The 17,281-nt window shown below is 38.7% G+C and overlaps 1 long non-coding RNA gene across 1 annotated transcript; it reads left to right on the forward strand.

Annotated features, from left to right (window-relative positions):
• The first annotated feature begins 1,192 nt into the window (after window positions 1–1,192).
• Window positions 1,193–11,378, forward strand: LOC311440877. Its single transcript, XR_014695640.1, has 3 exons — window positions 1,193–1,915; window positions 6,848–6,999; window positions 9,578–11,378. It is a non-coding gene; the product is annotated as an uncharacterized lncRNA (long non-coding RNA).
• The last annotated feature ends 5,903 nt before the right edge of the window (window positions 11,379–17,281 follow it).

Genomic DNA, 17,281 nt, shown 5'->3' on the forward strand with positions numbered 1-17,281 from the left:
TGTACAAAATCACCCTACCTGACGAGAAAACTCAGAAAATTGTTCCTCCACCATTACACCTACTGCTGGCTTGGAAAAGTGTTTTTTCCTCTCATGAGATCTCCCCTTCAACTGTAATAAACACCGCCTACCTGAGAACCCCTGAGATACCCAGATCCACATGCACTTCCTCGAGTGAAGCATATTTCAAGCAGTGCACCAAATGCCCTCAGGGAAACTATGTGGGTGAAACTTAGGCAGCCACTGTGCACTGGAATGAACTCGCAGGGCCAACTGATGGGGAACAGAAACCCCCATTACCTGCAGACACAGGCCTCGCACCAAGGCATTGTGCCGTCCCTCCCTGCTCAGTCCTGATCTTCAAGGCAGACCACAAAACACTTCAAAAGACGAGTACAGGAAGTGAAAGTCACAGCTCTAGCAGGTATTAAAAAACACATATTCGGTGTAAGGGCTGATTATAATTCCCCTCCAAGATAATCAGGACATAATCACTCAATCACCTCACCCCCTGTGAATAGTCTTCTTCTCCACTAAGCTCTCCTTTTTCACAATTACTGGCTTTTCTCTCTCAGATAACCTACTTGATATATATATGGTTTAATGTAGAGCAGTTCTTCTCAGCTTTATATAGTTTTGACCTTTTACTGCCTCCATGTCAAACCCAATGCCCCCAAACTGGTGGGCTTTTCTTTTCACTTATATCAGTTGGTCTAATTTCAAACTCTTTCCCTAGTCTTTCCTCTTTTTGTACAACATCCTGCCCTGCTCAGGATGATCTGCATACTGTCGTAAGCTATTCCTCAAAAATGATGCAAGGCTGGAAGTGTGATGGGGGAGTTGCAGCTGGACACAGGACAGCTCAATTTGCTAATCCTTCAGGGGAAAAAGATCGCTGCTGGCATGGGCAGCACCCCATTTCCTAACTTTTAACAAGCCATGTCTTAAAAACTTCCACTTTAACTAGCAATTGTCAAGGATAGTGGGTGGTGAGGAATGTGAGGAAAGACTGCATGAAGGAAACAACTTCCAGAACCTTCCTGGCTTGCCAAACGCACTATTAACCAACTCTAATTATGGCACAGCGACCTATTGCTCGCAGAGCCAGGAGGCCTGAAGCTAACCACCCTGCTCCCTTAGCCCCACCTGCTGTACTGGTACCAGCTGGATTTAAGGGAGACAAAGCCCAGCAATTAAGGGGTAGGAGAGAACAGGGGTTTGGCTGGGAACTGCTTGTAAGTGGTATCTTGCTAAAGGCTCTTAGTCAGGCTGTTGGCTTGATATGCTCTGGGTTGCAGGGTTATTGCCTCCTGGCTGAGAAAGAGGCAGTACAGCAAGCAGGAGGCGGTGCAGCAAGCTGCTGGGTTTGTCTTGTGGGGGAGCTTCTGCTGGCCTCGTGTTTTGAATTCAGAGTTTGAAATAAATTAAGAGATATAGAGGCTGTGTTAGGTGGCTTCTGATGCTGCTCAGGATGCTAGGTCTGGCAGGGTGTGTGGGAGCTCCTGGCATCCCTGCCTGGCACCCCCGGGCTGTTTTTCACTGCTCCGGAGCATGCTAAAATCACCCTGAAACCACCAACCATCACTACTCTCAACAGCAAAATGAGAATTCCTTTGTACACTCCTGAAAGTTCTTGGTAGCATAAATGTTTGATAAATCAGATGAAAACAACAGAAAAGCATATATGGATAGAAATATTTTTTTCCCCTCCATTTGCATAACTCCTTACACAACAGAAAGTGATTTCAAATGTGGCAAACAAAACCCAAAGTCCTTTATGGTTTCATAACTGTTGCTAGAGAAAAAGGAGATGTAAGAAAAATGCTGTACAACAAGGCTTAAAGCAAGCTTTCAGAGATAAATTAAAAGTACTTATTTGCAAGAGAGAATGGTATATTGCGTGTTAGGAAACCAGGTAAGGTCCTTAAATAACAATCAAATGCATGATATGATTAAGAGGTTAATACTTCCAGAGCTATATTAAACCAAAACTATTCCTAGCAGCTTGCAGTTATGCAGGCAAAAAAAAGTCTTACACTACTGCATTTAGTGACCTTGTAACAATGTATGTTAATATAAGTATGATTGTAAGAATACAGATGAACTTTGTTTAATGAGAAGTGTTGAAGAATAAAGTTGGTGGATGTTGGCTAGTAGGGACAATTGACCTATTTGTGGCAAACTTGAAGTAGGGTGACTGTGTGTGCCATTGTAACACTGCCTGAAACCGTGGCTGGGGGACAGCTTGGATATGGGGGTGGAGGCAGCAGGGAGGGCGAAGAACAGTGTTCTGCTGTGAATGACTAAAGCCCAGCATCTGATACTTCAGAAAAGGACTGGAGAATATAGGTTATTATCATCATTACAGAGCAAGGTATATTTTACCCTTACCATGGCTCATAAATAGTGAATCTCTATGCTAGAGTAGATCTATCCGATAATTTAGTTTTATAACTAGAGGCAACATTTGACTGTAGTATTAATAACACTACAAAAAATAATCCAGCTATAATGTATAGCTGATGTAAAGATTACACTGAATTCCATATCCTGCTTGCGTTTTACTAAAGGAAGTATTTTTTCATATAAGGAGCTCATTCAGCATTTTTCATTCTGGAATTTATAGCTTGAATGTCTTAGGCAAGTTCTTTCTGATGTCTTCTTACCAAGTCAAGTAATAGTCTGCTTTGTGATGCATTAGTTTTAATCACTTGCATTAATTTAGGTCTTTAAATGTTATCCTACTTCATTGAACACTGATGAGTACACGTGCTAGAGGCTATGGTATTGTTTAATGAAGTTGTTAAAGTGATCACAGTGTGTTCATAGGTTTTTGAAAGTACAATGCTATTGCCCGTTTCTCTTGCCTCGGGATGTTAATCTGAATTTGCTAAGACCAATTGCATTTCTGTAGTATATAAGTAGGGTCCAGATTACTAACAAAGGTGAGGCTCAGGAGAGAGCTCTGCTCTTAGTCCCGCTGAGCGCTTCACCTAAGTTGTCAATAGTATTCCTCATCTAAAAAGTCTGTTTGCTTCTGTTAATGATAATTATGAATGTCTCAATTGTGAATATGAACTTCAGACAAAGCTTTGGGGAGAGGATTTGCTACTCTAACGTTTCTGTTTTACATTATCATCATTCTATCCTGGGGCCAGGTACTGAGGTTTTCCACCTATCAGTAAGTCCTTCCTCTAATCCAAAGTATTGCATCTTCACTTAAGTAATACAATTATGAATAGAGGGTAAGAAAAGACATTACATGCAGTTGCAAGACTGGTCCATGTGAACAGATCTGCTACAAATAAATGTAAGTTGAAAAGATGTAGGTATGTGTGATCTAAGGGTAAGCAAGTTAATAAGCATCTCTTAAATATCCTTGAGTGTTCTAATTCCTGGTACAGTAAAAATAGTGAACTCCAGTCCATTTTTGATGAAATTGTTGTAAATGTTTGTGGACCTCAGCTGTGAACTTCCGTGCAGGCTACATGCAGCACCTAAATTTCTGAAGGTGTTTTTCTGTTGACCTTAGTGGCTCTTTTCTCAAGGCACAGGTTGTTCAGTTGTTGTTTAATGAGGCTCCTAATTCTTCTTGGGCACAATACAGGGAGTGTAAGTACCAGTACATAATTCTTTGCAGGCCACAGGCTGGGACACTGAGTGTTACAGCCCATCACTCTCTCGCTGGACTTGGCCCAAAAGTTGCTAACCCAACATCAGCGGTGGTTTGGCTGTTGTGTTTTGTTTCCTGTTGTTGCTTTAAATAGTAACTATGAATCTCAATTGCTGTAAGACAGCATATGCTGTTGTAATATAGGATTTGAATAACATCTGTGAGCCACGCTTTGGCCTTTGTTTAAATGACATGTTATTTACTATTATTTAACATTCTACTGTGTGATGAAAAACAGGTTTTCTGCTCTTTGAGAAACTCCTTACTGAACCATATGCACAAAATCGGGACCATTATTTTATACATATATATTAGAGAATACATCTCTATCTAATAGAGCAGTATATATTTTAAAGCACCATACTGATCACAGAAGGCTTATGTGATAAGGTAGTATGACGGATCTATTACTGTCATCTTGCCTAGATAAAAGAATCCAGCATGATATTTATTGGTTAAAGGTCAACAAAGGAAATATGTAAAACTCCAGTACTTTTGATTATCTATACGGCATAAGAATACAGAGTACAATTAGCTACACTGAAAACCACTGCATTTTAACACTTATATTCTGATAGAAGCCATAACTGGCTGCCATTTATTGCATAGCTATTAAGAAACAGCTTGGTTTAATCAAATATTATCTTATAAATCTGCATTCCTAATGAGATATACTGAGTTATGTATTATTCAGATAAAAAGAAAATTGCAATACTGAATGAAAATAACCAAAACTCCAGTTGTTTATGTCCAAGTCATTACTGGCTCATTGGCACATTAACTTTATGGAGTTGTGCTTGCTAACAGCATCAGTGAGAAATCTACATTGACAGCTTGCAAATCCAGTAAACAGAAATGCCACTGAGGTCACCTGAGCTGTAGCAGAACACACTGACCAGAGAGCCCCCCCCTCAGCTTTCCATTGTGAATTAACTTGTCTTGCTAGGAATGCATGAGGAGAGTCACCGCAAGTACCCCAGCTTGCCCCATGGCTCAGGAAGGTGGTGGTCCCCATGTATGATGGGGTGGCTCCGTCAGGAGCCTTTACCATGTCAGGCCTACTTGACAAGGGCTGCTGTTGAACGTGGAGTTTCAGTGGCAGGTTCTATCAGCCCCTTCTTGAGGTGACCATAAAACCTGAGGAATACTGGAGAACCTAAACTAGCTTCCAAGTGGCAGAGTTTCCCCCTCTCAAAAATGAACACGTTTTTCAAGGAACTGAGAGAAGCTGCTTGGTTAAAAGGAGCTATTTGAAAACCAGGAACCTATTTCCATGAAGAATACAAGAGGTATCTTGGGAACCACAAGAGAACTCTCGGGGCAGAGGTGAGGGCTGAGGTTTGTACTACTACTCTCATCTTGGTATGGTAGCCCAGTACCTTAGCACCTCCCCTCAGGACTGTAGATGGAGACCTTTTGCTCTGGTGGACACTGCTGGTAGCTGCTGTGGAAGAGACATCTGAGTAGGTCCAAGCCTATGGAGAAGAAAATTCCGTTCTAGAGCCAGAGGTCTTTATTGAGGGCGGGCCACAAACCAAGGCTGGTTTCTTCCTTGCCACCCTGATACCATTTTGTGGAGTACTTTTGGAGATCATCCTCCCCAGCCACCAAATCAAGGTTTAGCCATGAAGCAGCATATAGTCAAGAAAACAACGCTGGCAATCTTCTCTAGGGTAGGAATGTGACTGCAGTGCTGATGGAGGATTTACCACTTAATTTCAATAACTTCTTCCAACCAGAAAAAAGCTCTGAGACAGGCTTGACTGCCAAACATTACAGGCTTTGAAGTCTGTTGGCAGGTAAAAGCTGTATGTCAGTGACTTACAAAAACATCAAAAGGTATGTCAGGGAATGCTGCTGCAAGGGCTGGAAGCCAGAAATCCATGAGAAAATCCTCAAAGATAATATGAAAAGACTTCAAAGGTGGAAGATACGTGGAAAATTGATAACTGTGTTTAAAATCAGACAGAGAACCAAAATCTTCAGACTTGAAGAGAAGTTGGAAAGGAAATAAAAGGAAGAAATATGTACTGCCTCTTTATGGTCTTGTGTGCTGTGTAAGCAACAGCTATCTTGTCTTCAGACATATATAATACACTCAGAATATAAATATATATACAGTTAGTGTCTCGAAAGGAGACTAATAATTGATGTCAATATTTTTCCCATACACTTAAAAAGCTGGTGTACTGTATTTTTAAATAATGTAGCTTACCACACTGTAGGAAGTAATAGTGAAAGGCACCATTGTTATAGAGCAGGTTCTTCACATAACTTGCCAAAATCCAAGTGTGGCACCTCAAAGACTCAGTGCAGGAAACTTACTGGGGTACGGGTTAGTCTCACTAGTATGTCTTTATATCATCTCTGGTACCTTGTCTCTCAAATAAGGAGTTCTCAAGAATAAAAATGTAACGTGAGCGTAAAATGCATGTGGAAATAATAAGAGAGGTAATGCTTCCAAAGAAGAACATAAGAATGAGCAGGCTGGGTAAGATCCTGTTGCTCATAATGCCCATGAATGGATGCCTAAGGAAGATGTGCACTGGACAGGAATGTATAACACCTTCCCTGAGCTTTCAGCCATTTGCAGCTAAGAGGCTTCCTGGCATTATTTCTGTATATTCAGTATTTTTCAGTGAATTCCTCTTCTGTTGACTTGTGCAGTTCTCTCTTGAAACCATGTAAACTTTTAGCAACTCCAGAATTCTGTAGCAGGGAGTTCCACAGCTTCAAAAACTAGGCTTGTGCTATTTTATTTATTTATTTTGTGCTGGTGGTTTTTGTTTGTTTGTTTGTTTGTTTGTTTGTTTTTGTTTTGTTTTGACATTTGAGAATCACGGCTTTGTACTGAAATTCAGCCTGAGTTTCTGAATCTGGTTTCTGCCACAAAACCTGATCTGTGAGGACAGAGTCTATCAGAACAAGCTGCAGGAATTGGGATCTCCATCAGTGCCATTGTGCAACAAGTGAAACAAATCAGTAAGGAGAAGGAAATAACAGCACATGACCCTGCACATCAAAATGACCTTTTGAGGATGTTCCCCAAATGCATTATAGCACATCTTGTATGCTCTGTGTGGCTTAGCGTGGTGCCAGAATACACAGGGCTTTAGTTAAAATTCCATTGATAACTTTTTCTTCCTTTTGTGAAGTTCTGTTTTCAATTTTCAGTGTGTAACAGTGTTACCAAATATGGGAGAATCTGCTGCTGCTCTGGACTTGTGTGACTGCCTGCGCACTGGGGATGCAAAGCAGATTCCTCCCCCTCCCAGTGGGAACTACTGATTCCCTGCAGCCTCCAGCAGGGACAGAGAAACTTACGGGTAGGTGGTACATTAAATCAGAATTCTCATATATATATATATATATATATATATATATATATAAGACTACTGTTGAATATATCATACATGGCAGGAAAGGGTTAAGCTGTTCAGATCACCTGCTTCAGGTAGAACATAAAACCCTTTTTTTTTTTTTTTTTCTCTTCAAGAAGAAAATAAACAATTCTCTTATCCCTAGGGTGGCAGCAAGCCCTAACAAGGAAAAGCAGGACACATTCCTTCCTTCCTTCCTTCCTTTATAAGTAGTCAGTGGATTGCTCCCAACACATTCCAGATCTGGTAGGATAGCTTAATTGTCTTCACCTGGAGGCCACTGCTTGACAGTTAATATAACACCAGTCAAGTAAGGCACCACGATCTTTCTGATGAAAGTGGGTTATGCACCCAGTCCCATGGTCATAGCCAGTTTCATGTGTTCCTTTCCATCTGAAGATTTACAAGTTTCCTGGATGGAATTGTGACTACAAAAATTTGAGTCTAGAGGAGTCATACACAATTCCTCACTAAAGGCTTCGAACAGATGTGTGGAAGAAGAAGAATTGTTTATTGTAATAATTCGTGGTTATGAGTGTAAGTTTTAATTGCTTCCTTTACAATGAAAGACCTGTATGGAGAAGGGAATGCTGCTGGTTTGCTTTCACTTGTGATGAAAGAGGAAAATTTCAGTTACAATTCCTGATCAGGCGTGCAATATTATTCTATAAGGCAATGGAATCTTTCAAAGCTGTTCAGGCAGTTTAAGACAAAGTAATTCTTGTCCCAGAATATTATCAACTAGTAGTCTGGATGTTTCTGTAGCTACTGATATAATTTGCACAGAATAACAAGAGGAGTCCCATGATCAACACAAGACAGGTCAGTAACATACCAGCAAGTTTATACTTTTTCCCAAACAATCAACTAAGCAATCAAACTAGGAAAATAAAATTTTTAGAGTATACAAACTCGGAGAAGTAATTTGTCACTGTTACGTACTTGTCCCGTTCCTACCACCATTTCTGAGGCATTTTATAAGCTAACACCCCACTCGTGTTGCCTGATTTTGTTCCGAGCAGAGGTAAATGTTCTTATTGTTACAGGTAAAGTCTTAAGAATATAACTGAAAACAGTTGTTGCCTAGAAAATGTTTTGACAGTTTTGGTGAGGCAGCAGAAGTTCCCCTACAACATGCTAGCAAAGCATTGGCTAGATAGCCAAAGTAAGTTTCAATATAGAGCAGCAATGGCTCTTTTTTCATATGTCCATAGCAGAAATGAAAATACAGTAAAAGAGACCAGAAGGCATCTAAGACTTGAAAATTGTGGTAAACATGATTCTGAAAAGAGTAAAAATGTGCACTACTGTAACTGGGATGATAAGTAATAGAGTGAGAACATTAACAGTACTATTTTTACTCATGTTTACTGGTTGATAAATCTCATAGAATAATGTAGAAATTATTATACAAATAATAGAGTAACGTAGAAAAATCTAGTAGAATAATGGCTTAATTTAAGACTTTTGTCAACAAAATTAAAGAATTGCATACTTGTAAGACAAGTACAGAGGGGAATGAAAAAAAGAATGGCATCTGTTTCACCAGTGCCTTCCTGACTTACCCCCAAGTGTTAATCTAAATTAGACTGAAAATTTACATAAATCAGAGCTTTGAATTCCTATTAATAAAGAAACAGGTATTACTTTCTGAAAACTGCATATAGTTATCATATGTTGTGTAAATTCTATATCAACAAGTCTGTACTTTGAGCCATGTTCAGAGATGCTGGTAGTCTCGTCAGTTCATGTAATTAATTTCAAAATGAACCTGAAATAACAGAGGGGCCTTCAATAACTGCAGGGCTCCTGGTAGAGTGAAATTAATGGTATCACTTTGTTAACCTCAGAAGGTTAAGGTCTGTGACCAAAACCAAAAAGCATTTGACAATCTCAGTCACTTTAGTTTTATTTTACAGATCGCTCCCTGAATATTTACATCAACTATTTCAGTTATGTAGGAATTATTTGGAACACTTTTCTTTGTGTATATATAAAAAAAAAATCAGTATACCACAGAAATGGAATATCATACCTGTTTCTCAGGTAGTCTTACAAGTATACATCTTTGCTAGTCCCCGAAGTACTAAAACACTACCCAAAGTATACCAACAGTGACTTAGAGTGGTTGAGCTATAATGACAGCAGAAGGAATATGCTGTTCATTGATAAATGCAAGGAAAATGAAGAGATCTGTAGACTACTAGCTTAGTAGTTACACTATTCATATTATTTCTGCACTGCTTTACAAAAACCATAAAATCGAAGTTATGATGGCAAAGAAGTCTACTGTGTTTCAACAGCAATAAGCCCTTAGCATGCAGATGTTCGCTTTCATTGTTGTTGGTCCACAGAGCTACCTCTAATATGTGCATGAGATCTGGGGATGAAGAGGAAATGAATACAGACCAAGAAAATAACTAACCCAGCTTTAGGATATAAATTACCTGTCAAGATTACAGCAAATGCAGATATTGCCCTCCATTAAGTGTATAATGTTTGCGTGTGTTGCTCTCTCATCCAGTTGACGAAGTGACCGCCGAGTGATCTGCAGAGCCAGCCTGCTGGCGCCATCCCGTGGCACGCTCCTGGCTGCACGACTCCGGGCTGCGGTGCTCTGCCGGGGACTCAGCAGCGAGCGGCCACAGGCTCTAACAGCGGTGGACAGAGGATAGCTTAGAGCTCACGTTTCATGCCTGTCTCTCGACAAGAAGACATGTCTCAGGCTATGATGCTGGGTACTGTAGCCAAGGTCCAGATTATCCACAGTGAAGTGCTTTGAAGGGGGGGGAGCTTTCCCCACAATCCTAAAATGGGTTTAAATACACTCCTCAAACAAGGCCAGTATGATTAACAGAAAGAATACAGCAATATGGTATGTGTTTGAAGAAGGAAAAAAACAAAACAAAACACAGATTGCATGGGTTGAAAATCTTCATCCCCAAGTTCTGCAACAAATGAGAATACGAAGGCTGTTGGATCAGTTCCGTGGGAAATATTTCAAATGAGTATAAAGCCAGGGTGGCACTACGGGAGATCAGGGAATACAGTAACTGTATTACATGTCTCACAGGGCCCTGAATTTGGCCCAAGGAGTGTGCAATAACAGTGAAGTGGTGAATAACCAGCTGTTAAAGTAGCAAGAGTGTATTGGACATTTTTCCCCCAGAAAAAAAAATGGATTTTCTAGACAAAAGCAGTGTTATATACACCGTCCAAGTGACTGTTAAAAAACACATTATGTGATGCTCAGAATTTTTTTTATCAAGCTTGTAAAGCTGGTAATTTTTATAATGGATTATAATATAGGCAGGAAATTGGTTAAATAAAAATGATAATGATAAGGTACTGAATCATTTTTGAATGGTGAATCCAGCCTAGAAGAAAGCTATGAGATTTTTGTAATATTTGTATTTTAGCCTTTAATTGACTAGAAAGACTCTTCAAAGAAACATAGAGGCACGCAGCATGGTGTCGTGTATAGCACTGAGCTCTCCAGTGTTAGTTTTGAACAAACTGTCCTTCAGGAAATGTTATTGAGGCTTCCACAAGCTGTCGGCCCAGCTTTACCTGTGGTGGATCAGGTGTTTCCCAAAGACTGGTTGGACACGTTAATTTATTAGAGCTGCTAGGAAGATTCTGAATGCAACCTTCAAAAGTTAAGAATGTAGTTAAGTAAGACATCTATACCAGAAAGGGAATTGAGTTAATAGTCACAAGCATAGAAGAATTTTCTGTTTTTATGGCAGAGGTTGACTAAAAGTTTTGTGCTACATCTGAGTTCTCACTTGCATTACTACTACCTCAAGAAAGCAAACAAACAAAACCTACAATCAAAGCAAGTCTTTGAAGAGCTAGTTTGACTTCCCAAACCCAAGAATTCACTACCATGTATCCAATCTTTGAGTTCTTTTTCAGAACTCAATTTTTATTAATTAGCATCTGGGAAGAATTCCTGAGCTACTGTGTTTAGGTTGGGTGTTAGTCAAAATATTTCATACTCTTGGAGGAAGCTCTGTAGATTTAAAGCAAACTTTAGAGCATTTTAACCCTTATTCTCACACTCGTTCAACTTCTATTTCCTACGAGTTCTCTTGCAAATTCTGAGAGTACAAGTGACAGTATCCCTAAAATGCTAATGCTGTGGTCATTGTGGGATTGCACTTTGCATTCAAAAGGAAGATGACAAATCTAGAACATTTGCAGAAGAACCTTCAAGTTTAGATTATTATCCAAAAGTTTGAGAAGATGAATTAAATTTTATGGAACAAGTGAAGTACTGCTTCTGTAACCACAACTGAATAAACTTGGCATCTATGGCTTGCTACTGTGATTGGGAGGTCCTATTATCCACCTCTGGAATTTCTAGGGAATGACTGTTAAATTTAAACTATGTTTGTAGGAACCCTCCCCTCTTTTCTCTTTCCTCTTTCCCTAGACCTTTATTGCTTGTTTTAGCCTTTCTTGCCCTTCTGAGATTTCATTTATTAACTTGTTTCCCTTTAACCAAGGCAGAAGTCACACTGCTCCACTTTCTATAAAATCCTACTTTATTTGGGTATTCAATCTTTTCCAGATACTGTCTTCCCAGCAGGAGCGTGAGAACAGACAGTGGTTGTGCTACACTGCTACCAAAGCCTTATTTCTGTTACTAACTGAAGCTTCTGATTTTCCTTAATGAGAAGGAAAAAATAAAGATGTATGTTTCTGAAGAAGTAAAGGTCCACCAGTAAGTAGAGCTATTGCTTTAATGTACAGTGGCACAGATGAGGCCATTGAACATCCATCTGAGAAACAGCAATTTAAATGGTGTCTGAAGTAACCTCTGCAAAACGTGCTTACAAGGGATCTTCAGAACTTGTGTCTTGATCTTTTGCCTGCTTTTAACATTTTCATTCATCTTTCTCTTCCCACGACTGTAGGGCTTTTTGTATTGAAAGGTATTTCAATACAACCAGACAACATAACTGTTCTGCTTCTGATTTACTCAGGCAGTCACATGAGTCAAGCCTGATTTACAGTTTCAGATCTGGAAAATCTAATACGCTTAAAGATTAGGGAGGGGACAGGTGTTCCCCAAGGAAAAATGTATGGCACAACTAAGTTCAGGAAAAGAACTAAGAGGATTAATTTTTTTCTTTTTGCTTAGTTAATGTTGGCAACTAATAAAGGTTTGGTCCATACATAGTATTGCTTGTTTTTGCTGCCTGTTTATGCTATTCCCAACAAGTTACTGTGAGATCAAATAGGGTGTGTAGGGTAGTGCATTAACAAATCTGGGATAATAACATACAAACTTGCCTTTACTTGTGGTAAAAGCTCACTCTCATCTTCAGATAAGAGGGCAGTGACATTTGACTTGCAATGATGTAATTTGGATGATGGTTTACTTAATAGTTAAACTGTGTATTTTCTATTTATATATTCGGCATTCAGATGGACTGTGTGGGTTCAGTCTTGCTGAGCTGGAGCAAAGAATCCTGCCCTACCCTATAAACTCTGCCCTAGCTGGCAGGCAGGTAGGATGAGCTTTCAGCTGTGGCTTAGGGTGTAGCTCTACGTAGGAAGGAACAGAGAACTTTCTCACGTTGGTTAAACATACAACTTTATGCCTTAAGGCAGAAGAGTAATATGATTTTTTTTCCTTCTGCTGGAATAGGATAAAACTTCACTTTTTTTTTTTTTTTTTTTTTTTTTGTATGGAAGATTTTTTACTGTACCAATAAAGTTAAAAAAAGGGCATTTGTATACATACACCTGTGTATATTTACATACCTACAGAGACTTTCACCATTTTTTTCTAAAACATGTAAAGCACTGGCCTATATAGTATGAGGGCAGAAGTCCTGAAGGGTAATGCATTTTGACAGTTTTCTACATTATATTCCCTGAGGAATTCAGTTCCAAATTTTAATTTCCTGTGGACATGAGCTATACTAGAAAGCTGTGTAAGCATGCTGAACAAGTGAAAACATGTTTAACTGCAAGCATCGTCTTGGGCACTAGTAATCTAAATGACTTATCCTAGTCATCTGTCATTAAATATAATGCCAGTATCATCACAGAACTACTGCTAGTACCAATATATAATATAAATAAGTAATAAACACTATTAGTAGCAGATGTTGGTAGCCATATGTAATAGTAGTAACATGTAGTAGTCATGTCCCTTTTTTAAAGAACACCAGCACTCTTTCTACATGTCTTCACGGAGAGGAGCTTTATATTTAACAGTTTACTATTTTCTTCACATTCCTTATGGATCCACTTTCTGTATCTACTGTTTTTGATCCCGTACTTATTTAAGAAAAGCATAATTGTTTCACATTTCTGATTTTTCCTCACTACATTACACATTTTATTACCTGTTCCACAATATATTAAGAACATATTTCTTCCTGCCTGTCCCATTCAACTAAGAGGGTTTCCATGTTAATAACTTTATTTCCCTGGCCTTTTTCATTCCTCTCTTTCTATACCATCTTTGCTGAAGTCAATCCGGATGGTCCTAAAGGTACCTTCCAGTCCCATTTTTCACAATTTTATGGTCTTTAACCAACACTGAAGTCTCTCTTGGTCTCCTCAATCAAATTCAAAAATCCATCATTTTTGTACTTTCTGTACAGTTCCATTGAATTCTCTATTTTCCTGTCACTTGACAAATCATTGGTTATTCATATTTGCCATGTTATTGCTGCTTCATTTGGTGAACAGACAGTTATTTAGTATTCATTTGTAATATTGAATTCACTTGTAATCAGTATCTAGCTCTAGACATTAATGAACACCATCCAAATACTATGCAAAATTTAAAAATGTTATTAAATGCTAAGTACTTTAAGAATTACTATGTTTATAGCAAGCTCCACTTAACTGCAACTACGTGGTAGCACAGAATGCTTCTGTAAATATATCTCTGATATCTCATGCTGTCCTTAAAATGAGAAAATGCAAATTTCTGTCAAGGGTTTCACCTACGCTCATAGACTCACAGGATATCCTGGGTCCTGCAAGGGACCCACATCTCCTCCACCATAAATTGCTAGCTCAGGTACCACAGGTTCCTAGGTCTAGACAGTTCCATATCATAGCTCATCAGATTTAAGTACCTTTTTTCAACCTTTTTCCTCTCCAGTCCGTCAATTCTAAATCCCTCCTTTCTGTTTACCTCACTAGCTCAGTGTCACTCTTCTGTTTTGCAACACACATCCAGTGTGGTCTTGCTCAACCGTTTGATTCCTTCCCAATACCAGAATCATTGGTCAGCCCCTCTAATCTCCTTGCTCAACTGGTCTCCTTCTTCCACTGGCTTCCTGACCAAGATGTCTCAGTTGCCTGTCCTACATACTCTCTTGCTAAGACACGCCAGTTTCTACAGCCCTTCTTCACCAGTTTCTTGTCAAGTCCTTTATTATTTTTTCTGGTCTCAATTTTGCCTCATCTTGATTGCATTCATTTCATCCCTTACTTGGTCTTCTTCCAGCATTCAGATCAATGGGATTATTCTTCAAGGCAAAAACTGAGGCCCCACTCAAACCACAGATCAAACTCATGGTATAATCAGCATATATTTCACGGAGGTGGAGGCTTGATTTTTGAGTGGCTGGTAGCATATCCACATTGCTTCACCCACACTGGAGTTTCAAGCTGTGTAACTAAACATATAACAATTCCATCTGGTTGGTATTAGCTGTATTGATGAGCTTGTCATTGGAATACTCCACTCACCACACACACACATACACTGATACTTAATTAAATGTAGCTTAGCTTCAGAGGTGTTTTCCTTCTGTTAAAAATTAAGCAAGAAATTAATACTGTGGCATGTTACTTCAGTAGAACTGACAAAACCTTAACATTTAACAGTGGTGCCTGCACAAATGGAGTGGATCATTAATTTCCCTGCAACCCATGCCAAATTCTAAAACTATAAGCTAAGAATGGATGGATATATGTAAGAGAGAACACACGTTTGACAGAAGACAACATGACAATCCCTGGAACTGTCCATCTTGCTCTGCTAGTTACTAAGTTTTCAAATATTGCCGTACTCGACATCAAACAAGTGAATAATCTTACTGAATGTATATAGGCTTAGAAATCAAGCAAGTACAGACCTACAGAATGGAGATCAGCACTATACAAACTACTTTCAAACTTAACTTATGTATACTGTACAGTTTGCGTCTTACAGCTTTCTTCAACTTACATAAATTAATCTAATTCGTCTGACACCTTTCACAACACTTGTAAATTGCTCTCCTTAATATTAATGTTACATTGGATCAACAATAAACAGCATGATTTTCATTTAATTATTAGATATGCTGCTCTCAGAATGTAGTTGGTTGTTGTACGCCAAGTGCCAGCAGCAAATAATACAGGTTCTTCCTGTTCTGAGAGAAACCAAATCAGAGCATCTTATTTGTTAACCCAGACTACATTAAAAAAAAAAAAAAAAAAAAAAAAAAAAAGTATTCACACAATTATTAGTGGGATAAAATACTCTGTACAAGTTTCTTCTGTTCCTGTCTTAGAGACGCTTCCTGAAATTCAACAGGCTAAAATCAGTATAGACAGAGGACACAATTTGAGAGTCTGAACTGTTTAGCAATGTTTTACTACTATTTATTACACAGACATTTCACTTATTGTGAAATTGAAGCACAATACATTATGTTTTGCCCACTCAAGTATTAGTGGGGTTACACTGCAAAACTTGTCAAAAGCTCTTATATTTTAACCTGGATCAACTCCCTGACTCTCTTCTGTCTCACGGTATTAATTTTCTGAGTTATTTCATAAGCTGGTCTAACAAACCAGCATAACTGAGAATGTGTCATCCTGTGTAGAAAAAAGCAGACAGCTTGGCTGGGAAGTGTTTACATGGATAGTGCTGCTTGACACTTCAGACACAGGACCATAGCCTAACACTTGCTGTTATGAGGTCTCCTTATTTCCTTTACTGGGTTTTATGCTTTAATAGTAAATATGCTTTTTTCTTCCTACAGACTTCAGTCTTCCATAGTGCTATTTTAAGTGTAAATAGCTTTCTTTCTATGAATGTTCTTACACACCCAATGAGAAGTTAAACCATACCATGGACCATATCAAAAGCATAGTTATCAAATCGATCTTCCTTCTTCAGAGAAACTGTATGTGCCATCATTAATACAGATTACAGTCTTGGTACTGTTTGCTTTGCTTTCTTCCAAGCTACCTGTCCACCTCTAGCTTTTATATTTGAAATACATTTTAATTAATGTTGTTACTTTCTACCTTGGAAAACTCTCACAGTTGCCTTCCACCAAGAATGCCAAGAACAGAAAGTGGCTGCAATGTGTAAGTATTGAAATGCAGATCTCAAACTGCAGAACAAAGAAGGAACTTCTGTCACAAAAGCATTTGATCAGTGTGAGTGATTTTATCAAGAATATCCTTATGCATGAGTGTAGCTCTAAATCGATGAAATAATGGATAAATAAAAACCTCATGTTTTACCCTACGTGCACAGTTACATTAGGAATAACTAACAAAGCTAGTACACAAAGCAGCGAAAAGCAACACTGAAAAGTGGAGAGAGAACGTAGAGGAAACAGTAGAGGACTCGACGCACGGTACAAGTTTCTTAAAAAAGATATGTATATGTAAAATTATTTAAAGACAAGTTAGAAGAAAAAATGTGTAACAGGACATGGTATTGGGCAGCCTTAAAAAGTGAAATAAGGACGCTGAAGAAGATAAACATAGCAGAACACAAGTCACACAGACAAGCAAACAACAAAGGTCAGCATGGCCCAAATAGATGGACGTTGAATGTAAATAAAGTTGGACTATATTAGATTGCTAGTTCTGTGGCAAGCTGCAACCAACCTCTGGTTATGGAGAGAAGAGGATTTGTAAAGAAAAGGGTCACAATCCCACCTTGCTTTTGACCTCAGCACACATAGAGATGAAAAGTAGCTGCAAAACTGTAAGACTCAGTAAACCCCAAAATTTGTAGACTTTCATTTTCATAATGATATGAATATAAGAAATTTGATTTGATGAGGAAACGACCTCATTTTAGGTTCTTACACTTACCTCCTGCCAAAGTATCCAAGGCTTAAGAAAACACGACAGGACCTCCAACTCTGAGCAACATACACAGCAAAATCTTGATATGCAATAAGCTTAATAATGTTTTTTGATTCTGCTGTATATTTTCCTTAGGATCAGAAAACAAAAT

The sequence above is a fragment of the Aythya ferina genome (assembly GCF_964211825.1).
Source record: "Aythya ferina genome assembly, chromosome: 8".
In the NCBI taxonomy this organism is placed as follows: domain Eukaryota; kingdom Metazoa; phylum Chordata; class Aves; order Anseriformes; family Anatidae; genus Aythya; species Aythya ferina.